General features: G+C 38.7%; 1 protein-coding gene across 1 annotated transcript in view; it reads left to right on the forward strand.

The window, feature by feature from the left end:
• The first annotated feature begins 536 nt into the window (after positions 1-536).
• COL6A3 (collagen type VI alpha 3 chain) overlaps positions 537-14,881 on the forward strand; it is a 132,629-nt gene continuing 118,284 nt past the window's right edge. Inside the window, exon 1 of the mRNA XM_063430002.1 lies at positions 537-725. The gene's annotated coding sequence lies outside the window, so the exon portion shown is untranslated. The remainder of the gene's footprint in view (positions 726-14,881) is intronic.

Consider the following 14,881-nt stretch of genomic DNA (forward strand, 5'->3'; position numbering starts at 1 on the left):
CAAAATGTAGAATGTGCTTTCTGGAGAGATCTCCTCACCCATACTTAAAGTTGTAGAAGTAGCACACAGCAAAATAAAGAGAGAGAGAGGGGAATTTGATGGACAAGAACGATCTATATATTTGACCCTAAATCATCTTGTATATGTTATTTGCAATGACCCGTACATAACACGCTACTTCGTTTTAACGCTGACTTTATTTCCATATATCCTCTGCCATTTAACCATTTGAACTCTAGGTTTCCAGATCCCACCAGTGTAAGCCCTGCTAGAAAGATGTTTATGTGCTGGTCACACATTTGCAAAGTGGATAAAAGTTTATGGAACTGGTAGGCTATATGATGTAAAAGTTCCCCAGGTTTTCTGAGGGTTAAACAAAAAAGTAAGTGACATCAGCTTGTGATAGGAGCCAGATGGGAGCAGTTTGGAAAAGGAGAAAGGGGGGGTAGGTTTAGGAGGGGGAGAGGGAGGGCAGGTTTGGAAGGAGAGAGGGAGGGTATTTTGAACTCTGCTTCTAATTTGGGCAGGCATTGTAAGGGACTGGATTTCCCTCTCAGTCCTGAGCTGCTACCTTCTATCCCAGCAGCTAAGCCCCTCATCACTCTCATTGCCAGAATCCAGAGGAAGGAGACCCACTCAGAGATTCTAAGGAGTTCCTGAAGCAGAACATGACAGACACACGAGTTTGAAGCTGACAAGTTACTGGCTCTCACTCCAGCACAGGGGTATGCTTGGGGAACAAGGGAAGATGGCATTTCTTGGGGTCTGCAGTCACAGAATGGAGCTTGGGGTGTGGGCATGTTTTTTTTATAACTAAGAACTTTTGGAAAATAGTTGCATGTTATCAGACAACGAAATATTTCTGCAAATCAAACATGCCCCCTTAAAGTGAGAGATTACTGGGCATTCTATAGATTCCACCTGGAATCAAAATTGGATCCAGAAAACGTTTGTAAATATATGTTGAGGCAAATGCTCTGAGATGTGGTTGCAGTTTTATACATTAAGATTTAGTAAGAGAATACAGATATATACTTACATAGTTACCTACAACAGGAAACAGTGTGGTACAGTGAAGTAGGCTGTGATACAGTGATATGCATGGTGACATAATGGCATGCTCTTCTATATAGAGTGATGAGATGATGCTAACTGTTGCGTTATAGGGCAGTAATTTAATAAGCAGACCTATACAGAAATCATTGTGATATGATAAGGAAAAATAAACTGCAACAAATTAAATATTGGCATATTGGGTGGTTTCAGGTGATGCAGTACTATACAGAGAGGTATAATTTTAAAAAAATAATAATAATGGTAATTTTAATATCTAATACTGCATAGAGAGAATTTTGGTGAGTTAGCTATAGGCAGCACTATGTAGCTCACTATATAAATAATTAGAGACATACATTTATTACATAGTTTATAGTTGTGTTATGCAGGTTATGTTGACAATAGGCAGTGCTATATACAGATATAGTGGAGAGGAAAGTGCAATATATTGCTGCACAGAGTAATATAAGCTTCTGTATACAGAGAGATTGATGAAGGGTGAGGTACAGTGGATTGCTATATAAATGGATATGGTATGTAGCTATTGTGAAATGCCATAACTACCAACATTTCAGATGAACAGAGAGGGACCATTTACTTTTAGAGGTGCAAGCGGGGTGTGGCCGGGGGAGACATTTTAGGTGACTGAATAACAATGTATGCAACTAAAATGTAATTTAGAACAAGACCAATGTATTTCATATGCACAGTTATTTCTAAACACATTTATTGTAGTTTTAAGAAAAACATGGACATCAGGATAGAAAAGAGGGGCAGAATGATTTGAGTCTAAAATAGGGACTGTTCCTCCTAAATAGGGACAGTTGGGAGGTATGGAATATTGAGGGGATTACTGTTGAAAACATGCCTTGAGTGTAGAGTGAAATGATAAAATGAATCTTTATACAGAGAGAATGTGGAAGCCTTAGAGTGTAATGCAGGGAGACAGATGATGTAGGAAAGATGCAGATTAAGAGACTGAATATTTACAGTGAGAAATGTTTCCTTACATTTATGGAAAGGCTCATTTAAATATATATATATATATATATATATATATATATATATATATATATATATATATATATATATATATATATATATATATATATATATATATATATCTTTAATACATTTTAAACCAAATAGTACCTCTCAGTCAGTTAAACAAATAATGTTATTCTCCTTTAGTAGTTTGGTTGAATATCCAATGCTGCACTTTCTAAATAGTCTGTCACTTTTCTTGGATCTTTGCAATTTTCCTGATTGCTCCTCTCATATTTTAGCATTATTTGCTTCATTTGGTTTTACATAGGTCACATTTTCCTGATTTTTTTTTTTTTTTTTAAACCCTGTACAGTAGTACCATTTGCTGTCTAATGCTTTACCTGAGATGATTTTCAGTTGTATTTGAAACATTTGCAGGAGAGGAATGATGGAATGTGATGCCTTACGATTATGTCTACTGAAAGGATAAATCAGGGCTCTACAAACTGTGATCCTTGAACTTTTTACTATGGTGATGGATTGTGTAGTACAACAACTGTCTTAGCGGGTCTCAAAGTGCTCAAGTAGACACCATGAATGCAAGGGGTGTGCCCAAATTATCCTATACTGTCACTGTTAATGTCTCTTTGGGCACTTTTGCAGTAGTGTGGTCAACGTTTGTGGTGTTGAAGACAGAAATCATGATCTTTCAATAGTAGTTATTACTTGAACACAAATTAGAATTATGTAGCTCTTTTTTAAATAAATATTTTAGCTACAGTATAGATGGCAACACACTGTAATGGCATATGCCATACATTCTGATGCATCTACCTGTCTGATGAAGGCAGTTTGAAAAGTGTGAATCAGCAGCTGAAAGAGGATCTCTGCCAACACACTAAAATGCTGCACCAAAATCAGTCATAAGAGATACAATTTACTTAATTTTCTTTTTCATTTTTACCATATATGCCAGGGATACCCAAAAGGCTAACTTCCATGATGCTTTGTCATTCTAAAGACTTGCAAAGAATCATGGGAGTTGTAGTTCTACAATATCTGGGGATCTACCTTTTGGGCATCCCTGGTTGATATCATTTGTCACATACGTGCAGGCACATGTGCCATGTGTAATCTCTATCATATATACCCATGTGATATATAAGTGTAACTGAGCATGTCTCATGGCTTGACCATAAAGTGGGACCCATAGTGCATGCCTCTTTAGTTTTAGTGCTGTTTAATGATAGCGTTTGTCAACATTGTTTCTTCTCAATGAAGGCAACATTACACTCTAAAAATAAGAGGTACTTAAATACTTAAAAATATATTGTTTCTGTCTTAGGATGTTAATCAGTAAAGTTGCAAAAATGAGTCCACATGAAGAAACCATTTTGTTTCTATTTTTATTTTCTAGATTTCCCTAACTTTGCATAATAATGTATAATCTTGGATGCGATATGACTTTCATCCAGGTTTTGTACAAATAACACCTTAAAAGACTATTTAAAACAATAAAATATTGAATATAATGCTATGACTGTCAGGTGTTTTAAGAAGAAAAACCACATAACTAATATTCGTTAGAATTAATTACTATAGCTATACTGAAAAATCTGTAATACTCTATATCAATATACATATATCAAGGTAAATGAATAGCTGTGTACCCTTCAGGGGTGTTTTACAAATGTAATGTTTTATGCTCCGTGTTCTTGTTTTCAATTTAAACTTTGTGGGGTTTATTTTTCCCCCCCAAATATTATTGCACAAAGCCGAATTTTGTCTCACTTCTTACCTGGCCCTGATAATACTTAGGCAACAACTGTGTCAGACATTCTCGCAAACAAGCGATTATTGGATTTATTAAATTTACTATTGTATAATAATGTTAGAGAACTGTGACGTGGCCATTGTTGATTATTTCAAATAGATATTTATTTATAGGTGACATCATTATATTGTTCCACCGGGTTTTCTATCTTAAAAGTGCAAAAGAATTTAAAGGAACACTATAAGGTAAGGAATACCCTATATATTCCTCACCCTATAGTATCAGAAACACTATTTAGTCCCCTTAATTAGTGTAAAATATTACATTTACTCCAGCGCTGGCTCTGCCCCTGATCCGCCTCCTTGGCTGAGATCATCAGAATTCTTGTTCTCAGCCAATCAAATGCATTTCTAGGGAAGAGCGTTGGATTGGCTGAGATTGTCAATTCTGAAGATCTCAGCAAAGGAGGTATGGCAGGGGCGTGGGTGGAGCCAAACACAGTGCTGGCCAATCAGCATCTTGTCATAGAGATGCATTGGATCAATGAATCTCTATGAGGAATGTTCAGTGTCTCTATGCAGAGGGTTGAGACACTGAATGTCAGCACTGCTCCAGGAAGCACATCTACTGGCTGTCTGAGGAGTGGCCACTGGCAGTGTCACTAGGCTGTAATGTAAACACTGCTTTTTCTCCGAAAAATGCCCGTAGGGACAGGTTATACTCACCAAACAACTACATTAAGCTGTAGTTGTTCTGGTGACTATAGTGTCCCTTTAATGTCTTTCAAATAAAACCAGAATATTTTACAAAGTCCACCAGCACACTGTCTCACGTCCACATGCTTCTGCAACAGTGAGGGCAAGCCATGGCATCACACATGTTTGTGGACTTCAGTATCCATGGGGCTCAGCCAACATTTTCTTGTGGCCTATTTCTCCCAGGTCCAATCATCGCAATAGAAAACTGAAGGGGGCAATATAGGAAAACGTTATTTCTTCGTACAGCAGTAGTTAAATTTTACATCTTCGATAAAATTGCAATCCCCAAGAAATGAACCTGGGCTAGTCCAAATAAATATAAAATACATTTGCCAGATTTGAACAGTTTGGTGCTCTCCCAGTTATTTTATTTTATGAGTTAAAGAGGACAATTGCGATGAATTCACTCCAGATGTCTGCGTTGCTTACAATGCAGTATTGCAGAGCCCAGACACACCTACCTCAGTCTAATCATAGCCACAAGTCAAACACAGTCAGCTGTGAGCACACATTATTTGCAGTTACAATTTAAGAATTCCCCTAAAAAATATAAATTTTAAAAGACGTTTTAGTTATTTTAATAGCTCTTTTAATTTGTTTTGTAAATCACATTTAATTCACTCAGTATGTCTGTTCCCATTGGGTTTGTTCTCTAAAAGCTACTTTGTAGAGAACTGAGAATGGAATGGCAAAGCTCAGGTTAAACAAGTTGAATAATTTTTACAAATAAACAGTTTTTGCCCAAATTTAGCAATTCTCTTTTCAGTTCCGGACAATTCTGTGTTTAGCGAATAAACTACAATTTATGGATGAAAGTCAAGCAGCTACATCCCAAACTAACATGAGAGATTTTAGCACGAATGTGTGATGTGATGTTACATAGAAAACTGAAGTTCAAATGAAAGCAAAATCATTCATCTTATTTTAACAAAGAACAAACTAGTCAAACATTAGCGTAATTCACAATAAAAAGGGCAGGAAAGAAAAGAGAGCAAAAGGGGAAAGTTGAAAAGTAACGATAGAATGAAAGAAGGGAACGAGAAGGGAGGAAGGGGTAGAGTAGGGCAGGAGACATATTAATCATGAAATCTCAGAATCTCCAGGTCAGGTCAAAATGACTATAAACACCATGTAATATTAAAGCTATTAAACCCTGTGATTTTTAGCCATTCTGGCAGATGCTGTATAGTTCAAAGCCCCTGTGAGGCCAATAACCCCTCTATTATTTATCTGATTTCCTCTGTATAATAGAGACATTTTCACTCATTTTCGATAAACACCACCTGCGTTCTAAATGTAGGTGTTAAAAAGGAAATCTTCACTTCCCAGGATTTGTAATGTTATGTTAAAGTATCACTTATATTTAACAAATATGTGTTTGTGAGGTCTAAAAAATAAAATCTAATGAAGAAATTAAAACACTATATTTACTTTTGTATTGCAAATGAGCACATCCATCTTTATAGTCAATGTAAAAAACAAACAAACAAAAAAACAACCTTTGCATTTGTCAGCCAGCATAGATGGAGCATAGAGAGAGGAGGAGAAAAAGGAAACATTGTTCCTGTTTTTCCTCCTCCAATGCACTGTCCATTGTGGGTATGTTGAGACTTACTTTGTTTTTGATTGTAGTTGCTAAATAATTCAGAGGTATAATTCTAGAAAACTGGCACTGTCAGTACCCTTTTAAGAGAAGCATGATGAATTGTGATGTAATAAAACCCCAATTCCCATTTTATTACAGGTTTTTAAATAAAAATGTAAACTGCATGAAGGTCCTTACTGGGTAATATCCAGCATAAATTCTGTAGTTTGAATTTTACACACTGTAACACATATGTTTGAATAGTCGTTAAAATACAGCCATTGGTGAAAATTTAGAAAACATTTGTATTGATTCTTTCATCTTCTATACTTTTGAAACCGTATTAAATTTATAACTCATGCATCACCCACAAAAAAATTGATGAGCATTTAATGAGACAAAATCTTTATGGAATTCTCATAAAGGCTGCCAACATGGTCTAAAGATATCACAAGACAAAGCAGGGATTACTTTGTCTAATTGAAAAATACTAACTTGGCAAAAGACGGATCTTCTTCCGCCATGTTTTGTCAGTTCCCACTTCCCACAGCTGCCAAGAGCCGGACATAGTCTCGCTCATCGTAAGGCGATATTCATGAGGCTCCGTGGTCCTTCAGGATCCTCCATAGACATCAGTGTTGTACGTTCACGCATGTGCAAGAGTACAGCACTGATATGGGCTTGTGACCGATAAAGCTTCAGGAGATGAAGAAGGATGATGGTGGCACCTGTTGTGACAGCTTCAGATAAGTATTATGTAACTCTATTTACACCACACCCCAAGCAGAAATGTCACCATCAGGGGTCTAAAATTGTCACGGGTGGAAGTCCAAAGATCGGGACCCCTGTATGCTTGATGATGATGATGATGATGGGAGTCTCAGCGTGGAAATGGACAATCAGGGTCTGGTGCAGGGTAACCACACACCCCATGATGTTGAGCACCAGGGTTTGTGTGGCCACATACCAGAGCCCTGATGCAGCTTAAGTGGATGCCGGGAGCTGATATTAAGCAGATAAGTATCCAGTACTAGAAACAAGGTAAGACTAGAATAGGCACCAAACAAGATAAGACTAGAAGAACCCAGAACCAGAGAAGGACAGAAAGCAGAACACAGAACATGTACACAATACATGAGGGAAACATGAACAGGGCAGGACAGAACTGTTAATGAACTGGGAATACAAGACAAAATAAAATAAAACAAGAGATACAAGGCAAAACAAGAGGAGACATAACTAAGTACTATATATGTAATAAACATTGGAGATTTAGACATACATAAATGGCCAAGATGTATGAAGCCCACCACTGCGCCAAAGTACTCCAATTACAGTGGGTCCTAACTGCCTAGATATGCATGAATAAAGAAACATCAATAAAACACACACAGTACTTACCTGCATAGAAAATTTCACATTTTAGGACAAAACAGTGAGTGAGAAAAATTCTCCAAGTACGCTATTCCTTTTTAGATTCCTCTTAAATGATACTTGAAGGCATATTGAGGAAAAAAAGCACATAAAGAAACTAATTTTCATTTTCCAAAAAGTAAGTAATCTTATTTTCGAAAGAGAAAATCCTCTAATTTTCCAAAAATAAATCAGTGAAGAAGAGGAGGAGGAAATTATAAAAAGACAAGAAAGAAAAGGGAAGTGGAAGAAGAAAGATTGATGAGAAGGAAAAAAATAGCAAAGGGAAAAGAAAAATGGGAATCAGTCTACGGGGGTTACTACTGCTTGTAAAGACCACGTAGCATAGAAAATTAGATATACTTGGAAGTTAGAAAAACTAACATTTACTAGCACAGCTCGTTAAATGACTCCCTTATATAAGCAACCACTGCCAGCTTATTTTATTTTTTTGTAGAGTAAGTACAACATTTTTACGGCACATGGAAAAAAAAAAGAGGCAGTTGCAAACAGAAAAGCATCTCTAGTGTCCTTACAACTAGGTTGTCAATTTTTGCAAAACAAGGGTGCCACCTAGTCTACTTACATTTTTATTCCATCTATTTTTTAATAGTTTCTTGTCTACCTCTTATTTTTTAGACTACTGACTTTTTAGACTTCTATATATTTTTATTATTTATTATTTATTTGTATTTTCTATTTATTTTTTACACTTCAGGCCATACTCATTCAAGGGTTATCTGTCTGTTTCAATACCTTAGCACTTAATTTATTTATAGACTGCTAAGAGCTATCTGTTAGGTGATTTCCTAGTACGTATAGATTTCTATATTACTATCTATGTTTACTCTATTTTATTTTAAAGCCTATATGGGAACTTTATTTTACTAGTTGAGACCACCTGCTAGATACTAATTATTATACTTTAGAAATATCTGTTTATTCCACAATTTCCAAACTAAGAGGCCAGATCTATCTGTCCATTTCAGAAAAGCATCTCTGTCTGCAGCCACAATTCCATCATTTCAAGTACAAAACTCGAAAGCACATGCCTGGAGTCAGATGAACCCCAAATTTTACATGAGAGAGCTAAGCGGCTTTCTCATGCCCATCTACTAATTGGCAGGAAGCTTTAAAGAAAAACGTGTGCTCCTTGAGATTAACTTGAGAATTAACAGGAGATTGTAAAGTTCTCCAAATTTAGCCATGTTTTCGGGTATTTGGCTTAACCCCTTAAGGACCAAACTTCTGGAATAAAAGGGAATCATGACATGTCACACATGTCATGTGTCCTTAAGGGGTTAAAATATTAAATTCTCTGACAATTACTGGATTAGAGAAAGGAACACTTCATTCACCATAACCACAACAGACAGCAGTTGCAGTTATGGTTTCAGTAGTGCCCTGGTGTTGTCTCAGCATAATCTGTCAAACTATCTTAGCACGCATTGACACGTATCTGGGCTTGCGCTGCTTTTCGGGTACTATTTTCATGCAGGGGAATGTAGGAGATCACTAATTGGCTGATAGTGTTAGTTAATGAAATAGTTGGAGACTTCTTGTCTAAAGCATACAATGATCTTATCAATAGGCATACATCCATCTAACAGTTGACAATGAAATACTCTGTTGCACACTAAAGAAATAATAGCGGGATTTTACAAATCAACCAACTTTGTTATTTTTGGTAGAAACTTTGCAATTTACTTGACAGTTCACCATAATCCACTGTATGGCAAATAAACTCCATAATGTGAAACAGCATTTGTGTGCAAAGTTTTTCCGAGGGCTAAACATTTTCTTGGTTATTATTGAACTCACAGACGTTGCAGGCAGTAAGTAGCTTCCCATAAATGGACAGTTTTCAATGGCAGAGAAATGCTGGCATCGGAGTGAGACTTGAAAATCCCACATCCCAGGCACCAGGCATAACCCTTTCATTGCTGTATGAAGGGCCTGTCAGTCAGAAACTTGATATGGAAAATAGGTGCCATGTAACACTTTGATCAACCATTCCTTATAAGGCATACACCAGCACTGAGACCATAAAATATATTTTGTATAAAAATCACACCCTGCTGTATGCATGGAACAATCATTTGGGCAGCCCTGCACAACAGTTTTCTCATATGTGTTCTCTTCGATAAAATGTCTCACAAAAGGGTTCTGCCAAAACTGGGGCATTCACTAAAGTGAGAATTCAAAGTAAGTTTTAAATTTAAGGTCAAAGTAGCTGAACTGGAATTGTAGAAGAATTAGAAAATGTTTCCAGTCCGGCTGTTTATGCTTTAAATGTAAAATTTACGTTGAATTCTCACTTTAGTGAATAACCCTGTAACATTTAAAATTTGAAGGAATTAATCGGGGAATTTAAAATTTTCGGCAAAAACAGCGGAACAAATAATAATAATAAAAAAAAAAACGTCAGTACAGTTGTGCATCCAGTATCTATTGTGGCTTTTAATGCACAGATTTATGGCTAATGTCTTACAAACACACTATTTAGTGAATAATCCTTAGGGATTTAACTCTTTAGCTATTTTTCCCATTATTTTTCAAACGGGTTGTCATTTCACTGCACAAATTTGCTGAATAAGCCACACAAGGCATATTAGAAGTTTGGCTTTAGAAGGATTATTACAGTGTGAAAGCTTGATCATTAAATTGAACGGGAAGGATACTCTGTAGTATTTTGCACAACAATGAGATGAAAGTGTACACAAATCAGTCTTTTTGCCACTGTCAGCTTTGACATATATAGACTGTGAGAATGTGTTCTGATCAGTAGAGGGCAGCATTACACTTAGTATCCTGCAGTAGCATGGAGCAGAATTGTTGAGAAAAAATATAATTATAAAAACAATACCACTTACGTAAAACAAAAAGGCAATAGAAGACCCTTTTATGGTCACTTTTTTGTTGTTGCCTTTTTTCTTAGTCTTTTTTTTTTTTTAATTCTTTATTTTTGTAGTGCATATCAAGATAACATACGTCCGTGTGAGGTACCCCGACGGCAATCCTCACACATAATCGTAACACATTTAACAATGGGGTAGTCGAGAATACGTGCACATTTTTAAATGTAAGTCGATAGTAAGGCAAGAGTGATACAGGCTAGGAAGTTTTTATCACAGTGATTAAACTACGCTTAAACTGACATGTCATACAGTAAAACTGGGCTCAAGGGTAAGCTAGGTAAACCAATAGGAGCTGCTGACAATCATCCCTAGTGTGTGCGTATCAGTGTCTATTTATCGTATCGGGTGGCTCAGACACACTAAAAGCATATTTCAATGGTGCTTAAGGGCGCAGCGCCCCTGTGTATTACTAGGGTGCTTGTAGTGATATTAATGCCACAGAGTGGCGCAGTAGTAGGGGAGACTAGGTGCTGAAAAACACTTAAAATGGGTTTGGTTGACAATGGGTGTGTGCCCGCTGGGGGTCAAAAGGCCTAAGGTAAGGAGAGTAAGACCCTTTAGCTATAATGGGAGGGGGGGTTTATCCTATGCCCATTGATCTATGCGGCCCACACCGAGGTGAGATTAAATACTGGGTCTCCTCAGTGTTACCGACATATCCCCCGGCTCTGGTAAAGTCCAGTTCCTCCTCCACCCCTGGCCGTCTGTTTCCGACAGTCCGCTCGGGGTCTCGGGACTCTTCTGTGTCCGGTCGTCTGCGTCGCTGAATGGTGAGTACCCGGGGTTGAGATCCTGTAGTGGGGATGCGTCGCTTTGTAGGCTGAGGACCAAGGGCTAAACCTGTCCTGGGTAGATGTCTGCGCCGTCTATGTGCTTTTCGTTTTCTCCCACCTCTCCCTTGAGCTGGCTTCGGTTTGCTTACGCTCTCTGCCAGGTTCTTTCGATGTGGCCCCGAGAAGGCCTCTTCTTTGTCATGGCCGGTTGCTGTTGTGTAGTTATGGGTTTCTGCCTTCCTCCGCTTGGCCGCCCGTGCCCGGTCCTGAGGTAGGTCATTGGGTGGAGTCGCTGGCTCTGGAGGTTGCATGCAGGCTTCCCATTGCTCCCAAAAGGAGGCGAAAATTTTATTCAGCCGGAGCTCCGTTTCAATCCATGCACCTCGTGAGTCGTAGGTGAGGAAGGCATCCACCATTTTGTGAGTTGCTCTGGGTGTTGGCTCGGGACCCCAAGTTAAGGTAGAGTTCTCAGTATTTTGCTCGGGGAACGTGTGCTGGTAGACCGGGATATCCCCCGCCGGTCCAGAGGGGGGGGGGACACGGGCCCAGATTCAGAGTTGCTTCTTGGTTCGGCGTCAGGAGAGCGGCTGCCTTTCCCGCGTCTACCGAGCTTGTAGGCCTCAGAGACATGTTAGGTTTACAGTGCTTGAATTGTCGCATATAAGGTATCTTCTTGTTCCCTTCCATGTCATCAGTGGCTTGTTGGCCTTTTAGCATAGGAAATTCGCCATTTAGTGAGCGTTAAACCGCTTTTTTCTCGTAATTCAGACGGAGCTGTGGAGGCCAGCGTCCTCTCTGCTCCGTGGTCAGGCCACGCCCCCAGTTGTGTCTTTTTTTGTGTATTGCTTTTTTGTATAATTTTCTCATTATGTATTAGCAATTTTTTCTTTGCAATTATTTGTGAGCTTTCTGATTCTAATTCAAATATTTGCTTACTTTTCTAGGTAACTGGCGTTTTCTGTGCTAAATGCATTCTGCATTGGGGTGAGAAATATCTATATAAACTAGTTTTCTAGAATTTCTTAAATCAGCTGAGCCTGTCCACAATATCGTGCGTAAAACTGGCCCAAAGACATGAACTTAGTATTATTGTGCCTTATATAGTTACACATCATGTAGGAACCTGTCCTATTTGCCTTTGTGCATATCAGTTCACTAAAAAAAATGTTTTATTCAACCCAACGGCAATGCTGCTTCCCTGAACTCCTATCTCAATTAATGAATTTACTAAAACTGCTACTTTTCTAATACCAATACTGGAGGTCAACCTCCAACTATAAAATAATACTTGAACAAGGTGGAAGCGTGATTTGGTTTTCTCTTGGCTTTCTTAATTTAATAGCATTTTTTTACATAGCTTTTTTATTCAGTATATATGAATCAGTGTGAATCTGTATTTAAAAATGATGATGTACTATGTGCATATAATAAAGTGATGTGAGACAGGCATCCCATCGACTAGACAGCCTGACATCTTTCACAAAAGTCTTGTCTCATAAAATTACCAGATTGGATCTTTAAGGGGCTTTACAAGCACTGTAATCGCTACAGTGTTATATAGCTTTAGTGCTAAGACCATATGGGTACAGTCAGTGGTGCATTTTGGCGTGCTGCCCTAGGCAGGACGGTGCTCGGGCACCTCCCCATCCCCATATTAAATTTTTTTCCACCCCTTCCTGTCAAGGCCGCAATTTGACTGACAGACACTTTCTTACTGATGCATTCACTGAAATACACTAAAATATACAGTCATTGGCACACATACTTTTTAACCAACACACAATTTCACTGACAGACAGACAGACACACACACGCGCACACACACACACAAACTCACTGACAGACACACACTCTTATATACACTGATACACAATGACATACACACTCACTGATTTGACACTCTTTGAAAGACACACACTATTAGTCACACACTTACGGACTAACACTCACTGACAGACGCACACACTCATTGACAGACACTTACACTCATTGACAGACACACACTCTCATATACACTAACAAACAATGACAATACACAAACACTGACTGATTTCACACACACTGACAGACTCAAAGTCACTGACAGACTCAAAGTCACTGACAGGCGCACATTCACTGACAGGCGCACATTCACTGACAGATGCACACTCACTGACAGGCGCACACACTGACAGGCGCACATACTGACAGGCGTACACACTCACTGACAGATGCACACACTCACTGACAGACACATACACTCACTCACTCAGAGACACACACACACTTACAGACACACACACATTTCCCCCAACACTCACAAATAATTATAATTTTTTAAAATTTTAGTTTAAATGCACCCAGCCTCCCTGGGAGAGCTGGAGTGGATTACTTACCTGCGGTCCAGTGGGGCTGCTGCACGGGCAAGGGGCGGACAGGCAGAGTAGGCGGAAGGGAGCTCTAATCTTCCTGCTCAGCTCCTTCGTGCGCCGCTTAGTGATGCCAGGAGCTGAGAAGGAAGAGCTCAGGTGTGCATGCTCCCTCGCTGCCCACCACGATAGTAGCTGCTGCCCGCCTCGAGGGGCTCAAAACTGGCCAGCTCTTGAGCCCCCCAGGACACTAGGCAAGCAAGGTTTTTTTACCGCCCCCTGCAAAGTGCCACCCAAGGCAAATGCCTTTTTTGCCTCGTGTAAGATACATCACTGGGTACAGTCCATGCAGGTCTGCGAAACATTTTTTAAGTAGGTTGACAAAAAAAACTAAATAAAAGCAACTGTACCAATACAACAAGCATTGTCTGTTAACTGCCGTATGCATGGAAGCACTAGACTATATGCAGCCATTCTGGTAGGTGATGCTGCAAAGCCCAAATTATGCCACATATAACATTATTACACAATGTGTACAAGTCACAAGGAAGTGAAATTCCATATTATGTCTTCAGAGGCAAAGGGGGTGGGGCTTAGGCTGCCAGCGAATTCCAAAGTCCATTGACTTTAAAGTCAAAGCTCTACACTAATGAACACCAGAACCATGTTGCTTTCATGTGAATGCAGGGGATTTTCACAGTCAGTATAGATTCTTTGAATTTACTTGTCTGTAAAAAAAAGCAATTTGTCACAACAATTGCTTTCTAGAAAATTCCCAAGGGATTATTTTCTTACTAGTCACCTGATACTTAAAATGTCACAGTTTTTCTGTCATTTAATATCAATTTAAATGTATTTTCATTCATAAAGTGGTTTGCAAAAAGTGAGTTTGAACAATTCAATGAAGCTAAAAAGAATTGTACATTTGGACAAATATAAAAAGACAAAACATTTTTAAGCACTCTAAATGCTACAGACCACTGTAGTGGTTATGGTGCAGTCCCACGGTAAGATGTGAAACTGTTTTAGTAGAAAAACTGAAACGTTTCAGCCTACTTTTATTTATTTTATTTTAAAGGGACACTTTAGTCACCAGAACAACTATAGCTTATTGTATTTGCTCTGGTGAATGTAGTCAGTCCCTGCAAACATTTTCATGCCAACACTATCTTTTCAGAGAAAAGGCAGAGTTTACATTACACCCTAGGGATACCTCCACTGACCACTCCTCAGATGGCTACTAGAGGTGCTTCCTGGAGCAGTGCTGCA

The sequence above is a fragment of the Pelobates fuscus genome, chromosome 8 (genome assembly GCF_036172605.1).
Source record: "Pelobates fuscus isolate aPelFus1 chromosome 8, aPelFus1.pri, whole genome shotgun sequence".
NCBI classification, from domain to species: Eukaryota; Metazoa; Chordata; class Amphibia; order Anura; family Pelobatidae; genus Pelobates; species Pelobates fuscus.